The sequence below is a fragment of the Pristiophorus japonicus genome, unplaced genomic scaffold, assembly GCF_044704955.1.
Source record: "Pristiophorus japonicus isolate sPriJap1 unplaced genomic scaffold, sPriJap1.hap1 HAP1_SCAFFOLD_85, whole genome shotgun sequence".
Lineage (NCBI taxonomy): Eukaryota > Metazoa > Chordata > Chondrichthyes > Pristiophoridae > Pristiophorus > Pristiophorus japonicus.
The window spans coordinates 541,094-554,080 of NW_027254772.1; positions in this window are offsets into that span (position 1 = coordinate 541,094).

A 12,987-nucleotide genomic window follows, 5' to 3' on the forward strand; every position below is an offset into this window, starting at 1 on the left:
TGGGGGAGTAGAAGAGCTTGGGGGAGTAGGAGATCTTGGGGGAGTAGGAGAGCTTGGGGGTTTAGGAGAGCTTGGGGGAGTAGGAGAGCTTGGGGGAGTAGGAGAGCTTGGGAGAGTAGGAGAGCTTGGCGGAGTAGGAGAACTTGGGGCAGTAGGAGAGCTAAGGGGAGTAGGAGAGGTTGGAGGAGTAGGAGAGCTTGGGAGTGTAGGAGAGCTTGGGGGAGTCGGAGAGATTGGGGGAGTAGGAGAGCTTGGGAGGTTAGGAGAGCTTGGGGGCGTATGAGAGCTTGGGGGCGTATGAGAGCTTGGGGGAGTATGAGAGCTTGGGTAAGTAGGAGAGCTTGGGGAAGTAGTAGAGCTTGGGGGAGTGGGAGAGCTTGGGCGAGTAGGAGAGCTTGGGGGAGTAAGAGAGCTTGGGGGAGGAAGAGAGCTTGGGGGAGAAAGAGAGCTTGGGGGAGTAATAGAGCTTGGGGGAGTAGGAGAGCTTGGGGGAGTAGTAGAGTTTGGGGGAGTAGGAGAGCTTGGGGCAGTAGGAGCGCTTGGGGGAGGAGGAGAGCTTGGGGGAGTTAGAGAGCTTGGGGGAGTAGGAGAATTTGTCAGAGTAGGAGAACTTGGACGGGTGAGAGAGTTTGGGAGAGTAGGAGAGCTTTGCGGAGTAGGAGAGTTTGTGGGATAAGGAGAGCTTGGGGGAGTAAGAGAGCTTAGGGGAGTAAGAGAACTTGGGGGAGTAGGACAGCTTGGGGGAGTAGGACAGCTTGGGGGAGTAGGAGAGCTTGGGGGAGTAGGAGAGCTTGGGAGAGTAGGAAAGGTTGCGGAGAAGGAGAACTTCGGGAGAAGGAGAGCAAGGGGGAGAAGGAGAGCTTGGGGGAGAAGGAGAGCTTGGGGGAGAAGGAGAATTTGTGGGAGAAGGAGAGCTTGGGGGAGTTGGTGAGCTTGGGGGAGTAGGAGAGCTTGGGGGAATTGGAGAATTTGGGGGAGTGGGAGAGCTTGTTTGATTCGGATAGCTTGAGGGAGTAGGAGAGCTTTGGGGAGTAGGAGAGCCTGGGGGAGTAGGAGAGCATGGGGGTGTATGAGAGTTTGGGGGAGTATGAGAGGCTGGAGGAGTATGAGAGGCTGGGGGAGTATGAGAGGCTGGGGGAGTAAGGGATGCTGTGGGAGTATGCGAGGCTTGGGGAGTATGAGAGCCTGTGGGAGTATGAGAGACTGGGGGAATATGAGATCCTGGAGGAGTATGAGAGCCTGGGGGAGTATCAGAGCCTGGGGGAGTATGAGAGCCTGGGAGAGTATGAGAGGATGGGGGAGTATGAGAGGCTGGGGGAGTATGAGAGCCTGGGGGAGAATGAGAGCCTGGGGGAGTAGGAGAGCTTGGGGGAGTAGGAGAGCTTGGGGGAGTAGGAGAGCTTGGGGGAGTAGGAGGTCTTGGGGGAGTGGGAGAGCTTGGGGGTTTAGGAGAGCTTGGGGGAGTAGGAGAGCTTGGGGGAGTAGGAGAGCTTGGGAGAGTAGGAGAGCTTGGCGGAGTAGGAGAACTTGGTGCAGTAGGAGAGCTAAGGGGAGTAGGAGAGCTTGGGGGAGTAGGAGAGCTTGGGAGGGTAGGAGAGCTTGGGGGAGTCGAAGAGATTGGGGGAGTAGGAGAGCTTGGGAGGGTAGGAGAGCTTGGGGGCGTATGAGAGTTTGGGGTCGTATAAGAGCTTGGGAGAGTATGAGAGCTTGGGGAAGTAGGAGAGCTTGGGGGAGTAGGTGAATTTGTCAGAGTAGGAGAACTTGGAGGAGTAAGAGAGCTTGGGAGAGTAGGTGAGCTTTGGGGAGTAGGAGAGTTTGTGGGAGTAGGAGAGCTTGGGGGAGTAAGAGAGCTTCGGGGAGTAAGAGAGCTTGGGGGAATAGGAGAACTTGGGGGAGTGGGAGAGCTTGTTTGAGTAGGATAGCTTGGGGGAGTAGGAGAGCTTGGGGGATTAGGAGAGCCTGGGCGAGTAGGAGAGCCTGGGGGTGTATGAGATCCTGGGGGAGTATGAGAGGCTGGAGGATTATGACAGGCTGGGGGAATGTGAGAGGCTGGGGGAGTATGAGAGGCTGCGGGAGTATGAGAGGCTTGGGGAGTATGAGAGCCTGGGGGAGTATGAGAGACTGGGGGTGTATGAGATCCTGGGGGAGTAAGAGAGCCTGGGGGAGTATTAGAGCCTGGGGGAGAATGAGAGCCTGGGGGAGTAGGAGAGCTTGGGGGAGTAGGAGAGCTTGGGGGAGTAGGAGAGCTTGTGGGAGTAGGAGAGTTTGGGGGAGTAGGAGAGCTTGGGGGAGTAGGAGATCTTGGGGGAGTAGGAGAGCTTGGGGGTTTAGGAGAGCTTGGGGAAGGAGGAGAGCTTGGGGGAGTAGGAGAGCTTGGGAAAGTAGGAGAGCTTGGCGGAGTAGGAGAACTTGGGGCAGTAGGAGAGCTAAAGGGAGTAGGTGAGCTTGGGGGAGTAGGACAGCTTGGGAAGGTAGGAGAGCTTGGGGGAGTCGGAGAGATTGGGGGAGTAGGAGAGCTTGGGGGCGTATGAGAGCTTGGGGGCGTATGAGAGCTTGGGGGAGTATGAGAGCTTGGGGAAGTAGGAGAGCTTGGGGAAATAGTAGAGCTTGAGGGAGTGGGAGAGCTTGGACGAGTAGGAGAGCTTGGGGGAGTAAGAGAGCTTGGGGGAGGAAGAGAGCTTGGGGGAGAAAGAGAGCTTGGGGGAGTAATAGAGCTTGGGGGAGTAGGAGAGCTTGGGGGAGTAGGAGAGCTTGGGGGAGTCGGAGAGTTTGGGGGAGTAGGAGAGCTTGGGGCAGTAGGAGCGCTTGGGAGAGTAGGAGAGCTTGGGGGAGAAGGAGAGCTTGGGGGAGTAGGAGAATTTGTCAGAGTAGGAGAAATTGGAGGAGTAATAGAGCTTGGGAGAGTAGAAGAGCTTTGGGGAGTAGGAGAGTTTGTGGGAGTAGGAGAGCTTGGGGGAGTAAGAGAGTTTAGGGGAGTAAGAGAGCTTGCGGGAGTAGGAGAGCTTGGGGGAGTAGGAGAGCTTGGGGCAGTAGGAGCGCTTGGGGTAGTAGGAGAGCTTGGGGGAGAAGGAGAGCTTGGGGGAGTAGGAGAACATGGCAGAGTAGGAGAGCTTGGAGGAGTAAGAGAACTTGGGGGAGTAAGAGAGCTTGGGGGAGTAAGAGAGCTTGGGGGAATACGAGAGCTTGGGGGAGAAGGTGAGCTTGGGGGAGTAGGGGAGCTTTGGGGAGTAGGAGAGTTTGTGGGAGTAGGAGAGCTTGGGGGAGTAAGAGAGCTTCGGGGAGTAAGAGAGCTTGGGGGAGTAGGAGAGCTTGGGGGAATAGGAGAACTTGGGGGAGTGGGAGAGCTTGTTTGAGTAGGATAGCTTGGGGGAGTAGGAGAGCTTGGGGGATTAGGAGAGCCTGGGGGAGTAGGAGAGCCTGGGGGTGCATGAGATCCTGGGGGAGTATGAGAGGCTGGAGGATTATGCCAGGCTGGGGGAGTGTGAGAGGCTGGGGGAGTATGAGAGGCAGTGGGAGTATGAGAGGCTTGGGGAGTATGAGAGCCTGGGGGAGTATGAGAGGTTGGGGGAGTATGAGAGGCTGGGGGAGTATGAGAGCCTGGGGGAGAATGAGAGCTTGGGGGATTAGGAGAGCTTGCGGAAGGAGGAGAGCTTGGGGGAGTACGAGAGCTTGGGAGAGTAGGAGAGCTTGGCGGAGTAGGAGAACTTTGGGCAGTAGGAGAGCTAACGGGAGTAGGAGAGCTTGGGGGAGTAGGACAGCTTGGGAGGGTAGGAGAGCTTGGGGGAGTAGGAGAGATTGGGGGAGTAGGAGAGCTTGGGGGCGTATGAGAGCTTGGGGGCGTATGAGAGCTTGGGGGAGTATGAGAGCTTGGGGAAGTGGGAGAGCTTGGGGAAATAGTAGAGCTTGGGGGAGTGGGAGAGCTTGGGCGAGTAGGAGAGCTTGGGGGAGTAAGAGAGCTTGGGGGAGGAAGAGAGCTTGGGGGAGAAAGAGAGCTTGGGGGAGTAATAGAGCTTGGGGGAGTAGGAGAGCTTGGGGGAGTAATAGAGCTTGGGGGAGTAGGAGAGCTTGGGGGAGTAGGAGAGTTTGGGGGAGTAGGAGAGCTTGGGGCAGTAGGAGCGCTTGGGCGAGTAGGAGAATTTGTCAGAGTAGAAGAACTTGGAGGGGTGAGAGAGTTTGGGAGAGTAGGAGAGCTTTGCGGAGTAGGAGAGTTTGTGGGATAAGGAGAGCTTGGGGGAGTAAGAGAGCTTGGGGGAGTAGGACAGCTTGGGGGAGTAGGAGAGCTTGGGGGAGTAGGAGAGCTTGGGAGAGTAGGAGAGGTTGCGGAGAAGGAGAACTTCGGGAGAAGGAGAGCAAGGGGGAGAAGCAGAGCAAGGGGGAGAAGGAGAGCTTGGGGGAGTAGGAGAGCTTGGGGGAGTAGGTGAGCTTGGGAGAGTAGGAGAGGTTGGGGAGAGGGAGAAATTCGGGAGAAGGAGAGCAAGGGGGAGAAGGAGAGCAAGGGGGAGAAGGAGAGCTTGGGGCAGTAGGAGAGCTTGGGGGAGAAGGAGAGCTTGTGGGAAAAGGAGAGATTGGGGGAGTAGGAGAGATTGGGGGAGTAGGAGAGCTTGGGGGAATAGGAGAACTTGGGGGAGTGGGAGAGCTTGTTTGAGTAGGATAGCTTGGGGGAGTAGTAGAGCCTGGGGATGTATGAGAGCCTGGCGGAGTATGAGAGGCTGGAGGAGTATGAGAGGCTGGGGGAGTATGAGAGGCTGGGGGAGTATGAGAGCCTGGGGGAGTATGAGAGACTGGGTGAGTATGAGATCCTGGGGGAGTATGAGAGCCTGGGGGAGTATCAGAGCCTGGGGGAGTATGAGAGCCTGGGAGTGTATGAGAGGCTGGGGGAGTATGAGAGGCTGGGGGAGTATGAGATCCTGGGGGAGAATGAGAGCCTGGGGGAGTATGAGAGCTTGGGGGAGTAGGAGAGCTTGGGGGAGTAGGAGAGCTTGGGGGAGTAGGAGAGCTTGGGGGAGTAGGAGAGCTTGGGGAAGTAGGAGATCTTGGGGGAGTAGGAGAGCTTGGGGGTTTAGGACAGCTTGGGGGAGTAGGAGAGCTTGGGGGAGTAGGAGAGCTTGGGAGAGTAGGAGAGCTTGGCGGAGTAGGAGAACTTGGGGCAGTAGGAGAGCTAAGGGGAGTAGGAGAGCTTGGAGGAGTAGGAGAGCTTGGGACGGTAGGAGAGCTTTGGGGAGTCGGAGAGATTGGGGGAGTAGGAGAGCTTGGGAGGGTAGGAGAGCTTGGGGGCGTATGAGAGCTTGGGGGCGTATGAGAGCTTGGGGGAGTATGAGAGCTTGGGGAAGTAGGAGAGCTTGGCGAAGTAGTAGAGCTTGGGGGAGTGGGAGAGCTTGGGCGAGTAGGAGAACTTGGGGGAGTAAGAGAGCTTGGGGGAGGAAGAGAGCTTGGGGGAGAAAGAGAGCTTGGGGGTGTAATAGAGCTTGGGGAAGTAGGAGAGCTTGGGGGAGTAGGAGAGCTTGTGGGAGTAGGAGAGCTTGGGGGAGTAGGAGAGCTTGGGGGAGTAGGAGATCTTGGGGGAGTAGGAGAGCTTGGGGGTTTAGGAGAGCTTGGGGAAGGAGGAGAGCTTGGGGGAGTAGGAGAGCTTGGGAGAGTAGGAGAGCTATGCGGAGTATGAGAACTTGGGGCAGTAGGAGAGCTAAGGGGAGTACGAGAGCTTGGGGGAGTAGGAAATCTTGGGAGGGTAGGAGAGCCTGGGGGAGTCGGAGAAATTGTGGGAGTAGGAGAGCTTGGGGGCGTATGAGAGCTTGGGGGCGTATGAGAGCTTGGGGGAGTATGAGAGCTTGGGGAAGTCGGAGAGCTTGGGGAAATAGTAGAGCTTGGGGGAGTGGGAGAGCTTGGGCGAGTAGGAGAGTTTGGGGGAGTAAGAGAGCTTGGGGGAGGAAGAGAGCTTGGGGGAGAAAGAGAGCTTGGGGGAGTAATAGAGCTTGGGGGAGTAGGAGAGCTTGGGGGAGTAAGAGAGCTTGGGGGAGTAGGAGATTTTGGGGGAGTAGGAGAGCTTGGGGCAGTAGGAGCGCTTGGGAAAGTAGGAGAGCTTGGGGGAGAAGGAGAGCTTGGGGGAGTAGGAGAATTTGTCAGAGTAGGAGAACTTGGAGGAGTAAGAGAGCTTGGGAGAGTAGAAGAGCTTTGGGGAGTAGGAGAGTTTGTGGGAGTAGGAGAGCTTGGGGGAGTAAGAGAGCTTAGGGGAGTAAGAGAGCTTGCGGGAGTAGGAGAGCTTGGGGGAGTAGGAGAGCTTGGGGCAGTAGGAGCGCTTGGGGTAGTAGGAGAGCTTGGGGGAGAAGGAGAGCTTGGGGGAGTAGGAGAACATGACAGAGTAGGAGAGCTTGGAGGAGTAAGAGAAGTTGGGTGAGTAAGAGAGCTTGAGGGAGTAAGAGAGCTTGGGGGAATACGAGAGCTTGGGGGAGTATGAGAACTTGGGGGAGTGGGAGAGCTTGGGGGAGTAAGAGAGCTTCGGGGAGTAAGAGAGCTTGGGGGAGTAGGAGAGCTTGGGGGAATAGGAGAACTTGGGGGAGTGGGAGAGCTTGTTTGAGTAGGATAGCTTGGGGGAGTAGGAGAGCTTGGGGGATTAGGAGAGCCTGGGGGAGTAGGAGAGCCTGGGGGTGTATGAGATCCTGGGGGAGTATGAGAGCCTGGAGGATTATGACAGGCTGGGGGAGTGTGAGAGGCTGGGGGAGTATGTGAGGCTGTGGGAGTATGAGAGGCTTGGGGAGTATGAGAGCCTGGGGGAGTATGAGAGGCTGGGGGAGTATAGAGGCTGGGGGAGTATGAGAGCCTGGGGGAGAATGAGAGCTTGGGGGTTTAGGAGCGCTTGCGGAAGGTGGAGAGCTTGGGGGAGTAGGAGAGCTTGGGAGAGTAGGAGAGCTTGGCGGAGTAGGAGAACTTGGGGCATTAGGAGAGCTAAGGGGAGTAGGAGAGCTTGGGGGAGTAGGACAGCTTGGGAGGGTAGGAGAACTTGGGGGAGTAGGAGAGATTGGGGGAGTAGGAGAGCTTGGGGGCGTATGAGAGCTTGGGGGCGTATGAGAGCTTGGGGGAGTATGAGAGCTTGGGGAAGTAGGAGAGCTTGGGGAAATAGTAGAGCTTGGGGGAGTGGGAGAGCTTGGGCGAGTAGGAGAGCTTGGGGGAGTAAGAGAACTTGGGGGAGGAAGAGAGCTTGGGGGAGAAAGAGAGCTTGGGGGAGTAATAGAGCTTGGGTGAGTAGGAGAGCTTGGGTTAGTAATAGAGCTTGGGTGAGTAGGAGAGCTTGGGGGAGTAGGAGAGTTTGGGGGAGTAGGAGAGCTTGGGGGAGTAGGACAGCTTGGGGGAGTAGGAGAGCTTGGGGGAGTAGGAGAGCTTGGGAGAGTAGGAGAGGTTGCGGAGAAGGAGAACTTCGGGAGAAGGAGAGCAAGGGGGAGAAGGAGAGCAAGGGGGAGAAGGAGAGCTTGGGGGAGTAGGAGAGCTTGGGGGAGTAGGAGAGCTTGGGAGAGTAGGAGAGGTTGGGGAGAAGGAGAACTTCGGGAGAAGGAGAGCAAGGGGGAGAAGGAGAGCAAGGGGGAGAAGGAGAGCTTGGGGGAGAAGGAGAGCTTGGGGGAGAAGGAGAGCTTGTGGGAAAAGGAGAGATTGGGGGAGTAGGAGAGATTGGGGGAGTAGGAGAGCTTGGGGGAATAGGAGAACTTGGGGGAGTGGGAGAGCTTGTTTGAGTAGGATAGCTTGGGGGAGTAGTAGAGCCTGGGGGTGTATGAGAGCCTGGGGGAGTATGAGAGGCTGGAGGAGTATGAGAGGCTGGGGGAGTATGAGAGGCTGGGGGTGTATGAGAGGCTGTGGGAGTATGAGAGGCTTGGGGAGTATGAGAGCCTGGGGGAGTATCAGAGACTGGGGGAGTATGAGATCCTGAGGGAGTATGAGAGCCTTGGGAGTATCAGAGCCTGGGGGAGTATGAGAGCCTGGGAGTGTATGAGAGGCTGGGGGAGTATGAGAGGCTGGGGGAGTATGAGATCCTGGGGGAGAATGAGAGCCTGGGGGAGTATGAGAGCTTGGGGGAGTAGGAGAGCTTGGGGGAGTAGGATAGCTTGGAGGAGTAGGAGAGCTTGGGGGAGTAGGAGATCTTGGGGGAGTAGGAGAGCTTGGGGGTTTAGGAGAGCTTGGGGGAGTAGGAGAGCTTGGCGGAGTAGGAGAACTTGGGGCAGTAGGAGAGCTAAGGGGAGTAGGAGAGCTTGGAGGAGTCGGAGAGCTTGGGAGGGTAGGAGAGCTTGGGGGAGTCGGAGAGAGTGGGTGACTAGGAGAGCTTGGGAGGGTAGGAGAGCTTGGGGGCGAATGAGAGCTTGGGGGCGTATGAGAGCTTGGGGGAGTATGAGAGCTTGGGGAAGTAGGAGAGCTTGTGGAAGTAGCAGAGCTTGGGGGAGTGGGAGAGCTTGGGCGAGTAGGAGAGCTTGGGGGAGTAAGAGAGCTTGGGGGAGGAAGAGAGCTTGGGGGAGAAAGAGAGCTTGGGGGAGTAATAAAGCTTGGGGAAGTAGGAGAGCTTGGGGGAGTAGGAGAGTTTGGGGGAGTAGGAGAGCTTGGGGCAGTAGGAGCGCTTGGGGGAGTAGGAGAGCTTGGTGGAGAAGGCGGGCTTGGGGGAGTAGGAGAATTTGTCAGAGTAGGAGAACTTGGAGGGGTGAGAGAGTTTGGGAGTGTACGTGAGCTTTGCGGAGTAGGAGAGTTTGTGGGATAAGGAGAGCTTGGGGGAGTAAGAGAGCTTAGGGGAGTAAGAGAGCTTGGGGGAGTAGGACAGCTTGGGAGGGTAGGAGAGCTTGGGGGAGTCGAAGAGATTGGGGGAGAAGGAGAGCTTGGGAGGGTAGGAGAGCTTGGGGGCGTATGAGAGCTTGGGGTCGTATGAGAGCTTGGGAGAGTATGAGAGCTTGGGGAAGTAGGAGAGCTTGGGGAAGTAGTAGAGATTGGGGGAGTGGGAGAGCTTGGGCGAGTAGGAGAGCTTGGAGGAGTAAGAGAGCTTGGGGGAGGAAGAGAGCTTAGGGGAGAAAGAGAGCTTGGGGGAGTAATAGAGCTTGGGGGAGTAGGAGAGCTTGGGGGAGTAGGAGAGTTTGGGGGAGTAGGAGAGCTTGGGGCAGTAGGAGCGCTTGGGGGAGTAGGAGAGCTTGGGGGAGAAGGAGAGCTTGGGGGAGTAGGAGAATTTGTCAGAGTAGGAGAACTTGGAGGAGTAAGAGAGCTTGGGAGAGTAGGTGAGCTTTGGGGAGTAGGAGAGCTTGGGGTAATAGGAGAACTTGGGGGAGTGGGAGAGCTTGTTTGAGTAGGATAGCTTGGGGGAGTAGGAGAGCTTGGGGGTGTATGAGTTCCTGGGGGAGTATGAGAGGCTGGATGATTATGACAGGCTGGGGCAGTGTGAGAGGCTGGGGGAGTATGAGAGGCTGTGGGAGTATGAGAGGCTTGGGGAGTATGAGAGCCTGGGGGAGTATGAGAGACTGGGGGAGTATGAGATCCTGGGGGAGTTTGAGAGCCTGGGGGAGTATTAGAGCCTGGGGGAGAATGAGAGCCTGGGGGAGTAGGAGAGCTTGGGGGAGTAGAAGAGCTTGGAGGAGTAGGAGAGCTTGTGGGAGTAGGAGAGCTTGGGGGAGTAGGAGAGCTTGGGGGAGTAGGAGATCTTGGGGGAGTAGGAGAGCTTGGGGGTTTAGGAGAGCTTGGGGAAGGAGGAGAGCTTGGGGGAGTAGGAGAGCTTGGGAGAGTAGGAGAGCTTGGCGGAGTAGGACAGCTTGGGAGGGTAGGAGAGCTTGGGGGAGTCGGAGAGATTGGGGGAGTAGGAGAGCTTGGGGGCGTATGAGAGCTTGGGGGCGTATGAGAGCTTGGGGGAGTAAGAGAGCTTGGGGGAGGAAGAGAGCTTGGGGGAGAAAGAGAGCTTGGGGGAGTAATAGAGCTTGGGGGAGTAGGAGAGCTTGGGGGAGTAGGAGAGCTTGGGGGAGTAGGAGAGTTTGGGGGAGTAGGAGAGCTTGGGGCAGTAGGAGCGCTTGGGAGAGTAGGAGAGCTTGGGGGAGAAGGAGAGCTTGGGGGAGTAGGAGAATTTGTCAGAGTAGGAGAACTTGGAGGAGTAAGAAAGCTTGGGAGAGTAGAAGAGCTTTGGGGAGTAGGAGAGTTTGTGGGAGTAGGAGAGCTTGGGGGAGTAATAGAGCATGGGGGAGTAGGAGAGCTTGGGGCAGTAGGAGAGCTTGGGGGAGAAGGAGAGCTTGGGGGAGTAGGAGAACATGGCAGAGTAGGAGAGCTTGGAGGAGTAAGAGAACTAGGGGGGAGTAAGAGAGCTTGGGGGAGTAAGAGAGCTTGGGGGAGTAATAGAGCTTGGGGGAGTAGGAGAGCTTGGGGGAGTAAGAGAGCTTGGGGGAGTAGGAGAGCTTGGGGGAGTAGCAGAACTTGGGGCAGTAGGAGCGCTTGGGGTAGTAGGAGAGCTTGGGGGAGTAGTTGAGCTTGGGGGAGTAGGGGAGCTTTGGGGAGTAGGAGAGGCGGTGGGAGTAGGAGAGCTTGGGGGAGTAAGAGAGCTTCGGGGAGTCAGAGAGCTTGGGGGAGTAGGAGAGCTTGGGGGAATAGGAGAACTTGGGGGAGTGGGAGAGCTTGTTTGTGTAGGATAGCTTGGGGGAGAAGGAGAGCTTGGGGGATTAGGAGAGCCTGGGGGAGTAGGAGAGCCTGGGGGTGTATGAGATCCTGGGGGAGTATGAGAGGCTGGAGGATTATGACAGGCTGGGGGAGTGTGAGAGGCTGTGGGAGTATGAGAGGCAGTGGGAGTATGAGAGGCTTGGGGAGTATGAGAGCCTGGGGGAGTATGAGAGCCTGGGGGAATTGGAGAGCTTGGGGGAGTAGGAGAGCTTGGGGGAGCAGGAGAGCTTGGGGGTTTAGGAGAGCTTGCGGAAGGAGGAGAGCTTGGGGGAGTAGGAGAGCTGGGGGAGTGTGAGAGGCTGGGGGAGTATGAGAGGCTGTGGGAGTATGAGAGGCTTGGGGAGTATGAGAACCTGGGGTAGTATGAGAGACTGGGGGAGTATGAGATCCTGGGGGAGTATGAGAGCCTGGGGGAGTATCAGAGCCTGGGGGAGTATGAGAGCCTGGGAGAGTATGAGAGGTTGGGGGAGTATGTTAGGCTGGGGGAGTATGAGAGCCTGGGGGAGAATGAGAGCCTGGGGGAATTGGAGAGCTTGGGGGAGTAGGAGAGTTTGGGGGAGTAGGAGAGCTTGTGGGAGTAGGAGAGCTTGGGGGAGTAGGAGAGCTTGTGGTGTAGGAGATCTTGGGGGAGCAGGAGAGCTTGTGGGTTTAGGAGAGCTTGCGGAAGGAGGAGAGCTTGGGGGAGTAGGAGAGCTTGGGGGAGTAGGACAGCTTGGGAGGGTAGGAGAGCTTGTAGGAGTCGGAGAGATTGGGGGAGTAGGAGAGCTTGGGGGCGTATGAGAGCTTGGGAGCGTATGAGAGCTTGGGGAGTATGAGAGCTTGAGGAAGTAGGAGAGCTTGGGGAAATAGTAGAGCTTGGGGGAGTGGGAGAGCTTGGGCGAGTAGGAGAGCTTGGGGGATAAGAGAGCTTGGGGGAGGAAGAGAGCTTGGGGAAGAAAGATAGCTTGGGGGAGTAACAGAGCTTGGGGGAGTAGGAGAGCTTGGGGGAGTAGGAGAGCTTGGAGGAGTAGGAGAGTTTGGGGGAGTAGGAGAGCTTGGGGCAGTAGGAGCGCTTGGGGGAGTAGGAGAGCTTGGGGGAGAAGGAGAGCTTGGGGGAGTAGGAGAATTTGTCAGAGTAGGAGAACTTGGAGGAGTAAGAGAGCTTGGGAGAGTAGAAGAGCTTTGGGGAGTAGGAGAGTTTGTGGGAGTAGGAGAGCTTGGGGGAGTAAGAGAGCTTAGGGGAGTAAGAGAGCTTAGGTGAGTAGGAGAGCTTGGGGGAGTAGGAGAGCTTGGGGCAGTAGGAGCGCTTGGGGGAGTAGGAGAGCTTGGGGGAGAAGGAGAGCTTGGGGGAGTAGGAGAACATGGCAGAGTAGGAGAGCTTGGAGAAGTAAGAGAGCTTGGGGGAAGACGAGAGCTTGGGGGAGTAGGTGAGCTTGGGGGAGTAGGGGAGCTTGGGTGAGTAGGAGAAATTGGGGGATTCAGGGAGCTTGGGGGAGTAGGAGAACTTGGCACAGTAGGAGAGCTTGGGGGAGTAAGAGAGCTTGGGGGAGTAAGAGAGCTTGGGGGAGTGAGAGAGCTTGGGGGAGTGGGAGAACTTCGGGGAGTAGGAGCGCTTGGGGGAGTAGGAGAGCTTCGGGGAGTAGGAGAGCTTGGGGGAGTAGGAGAGCTTGAGAGAGTAGGAGAGCTTGGGAAAGTAGGAGATCTTGGGGGAGTAGGAGACCTTGGGGGAGTAGGAGAGTTTGGGGGAGTAGGAGAGCTTGGGGGAGTAGAAGAGGTTATGGGAGTAGGAGATCTTGGTGGAGTAGGAGAGCTTGGGAGAGTAGGAGAGCTTTGGGGAGTAGGGAAGCTTGTGGGAGTAGGAGAGCTTGGGCGAGTAGGAGAGCTTGGGGGAGTAAGAGAGCTTGGTGGAGTAAGAGTGCTTGGGGAGTAAGAGAGCTTGAGGAGTAAGAGAGCTTGGGGGAGTGGGAGAGCTTGGGGAAGTAGGAGAGCTTGGGGGAGTAGGAGAGCTTGGAGGAGTAGGAGAGTGTGGGGGAGTAGGAGAGCTTGGGGGAGTAGAAGAGGTTATGGGAGTAGGAGAGCTTGGTGGAGTAGGAGAGCTTGGGAGAGTAGGAGAGCTTTGGGGAGTAGGGAAGCTTGTGGGAGTAGGAGAGCTTGGGGGAGTAGGAGAGTTTGGGGATTAGGAGAGCTTGGGGGAGTCAGAGTGCTTGGGGCAGTCGGAGAACTCTGGGGAGTAGGAGATCTTGGGGTAGTGGGAGAGCTTGGGCGAGTAGGAGAGCTTGGGGGAGTAAGAGAGCTTGGTGGAGTAAGAGAGCTTGGGGAGTAAGAGAGCTTGAGGAGTAAGAGAGCTTGGGGGAGTGG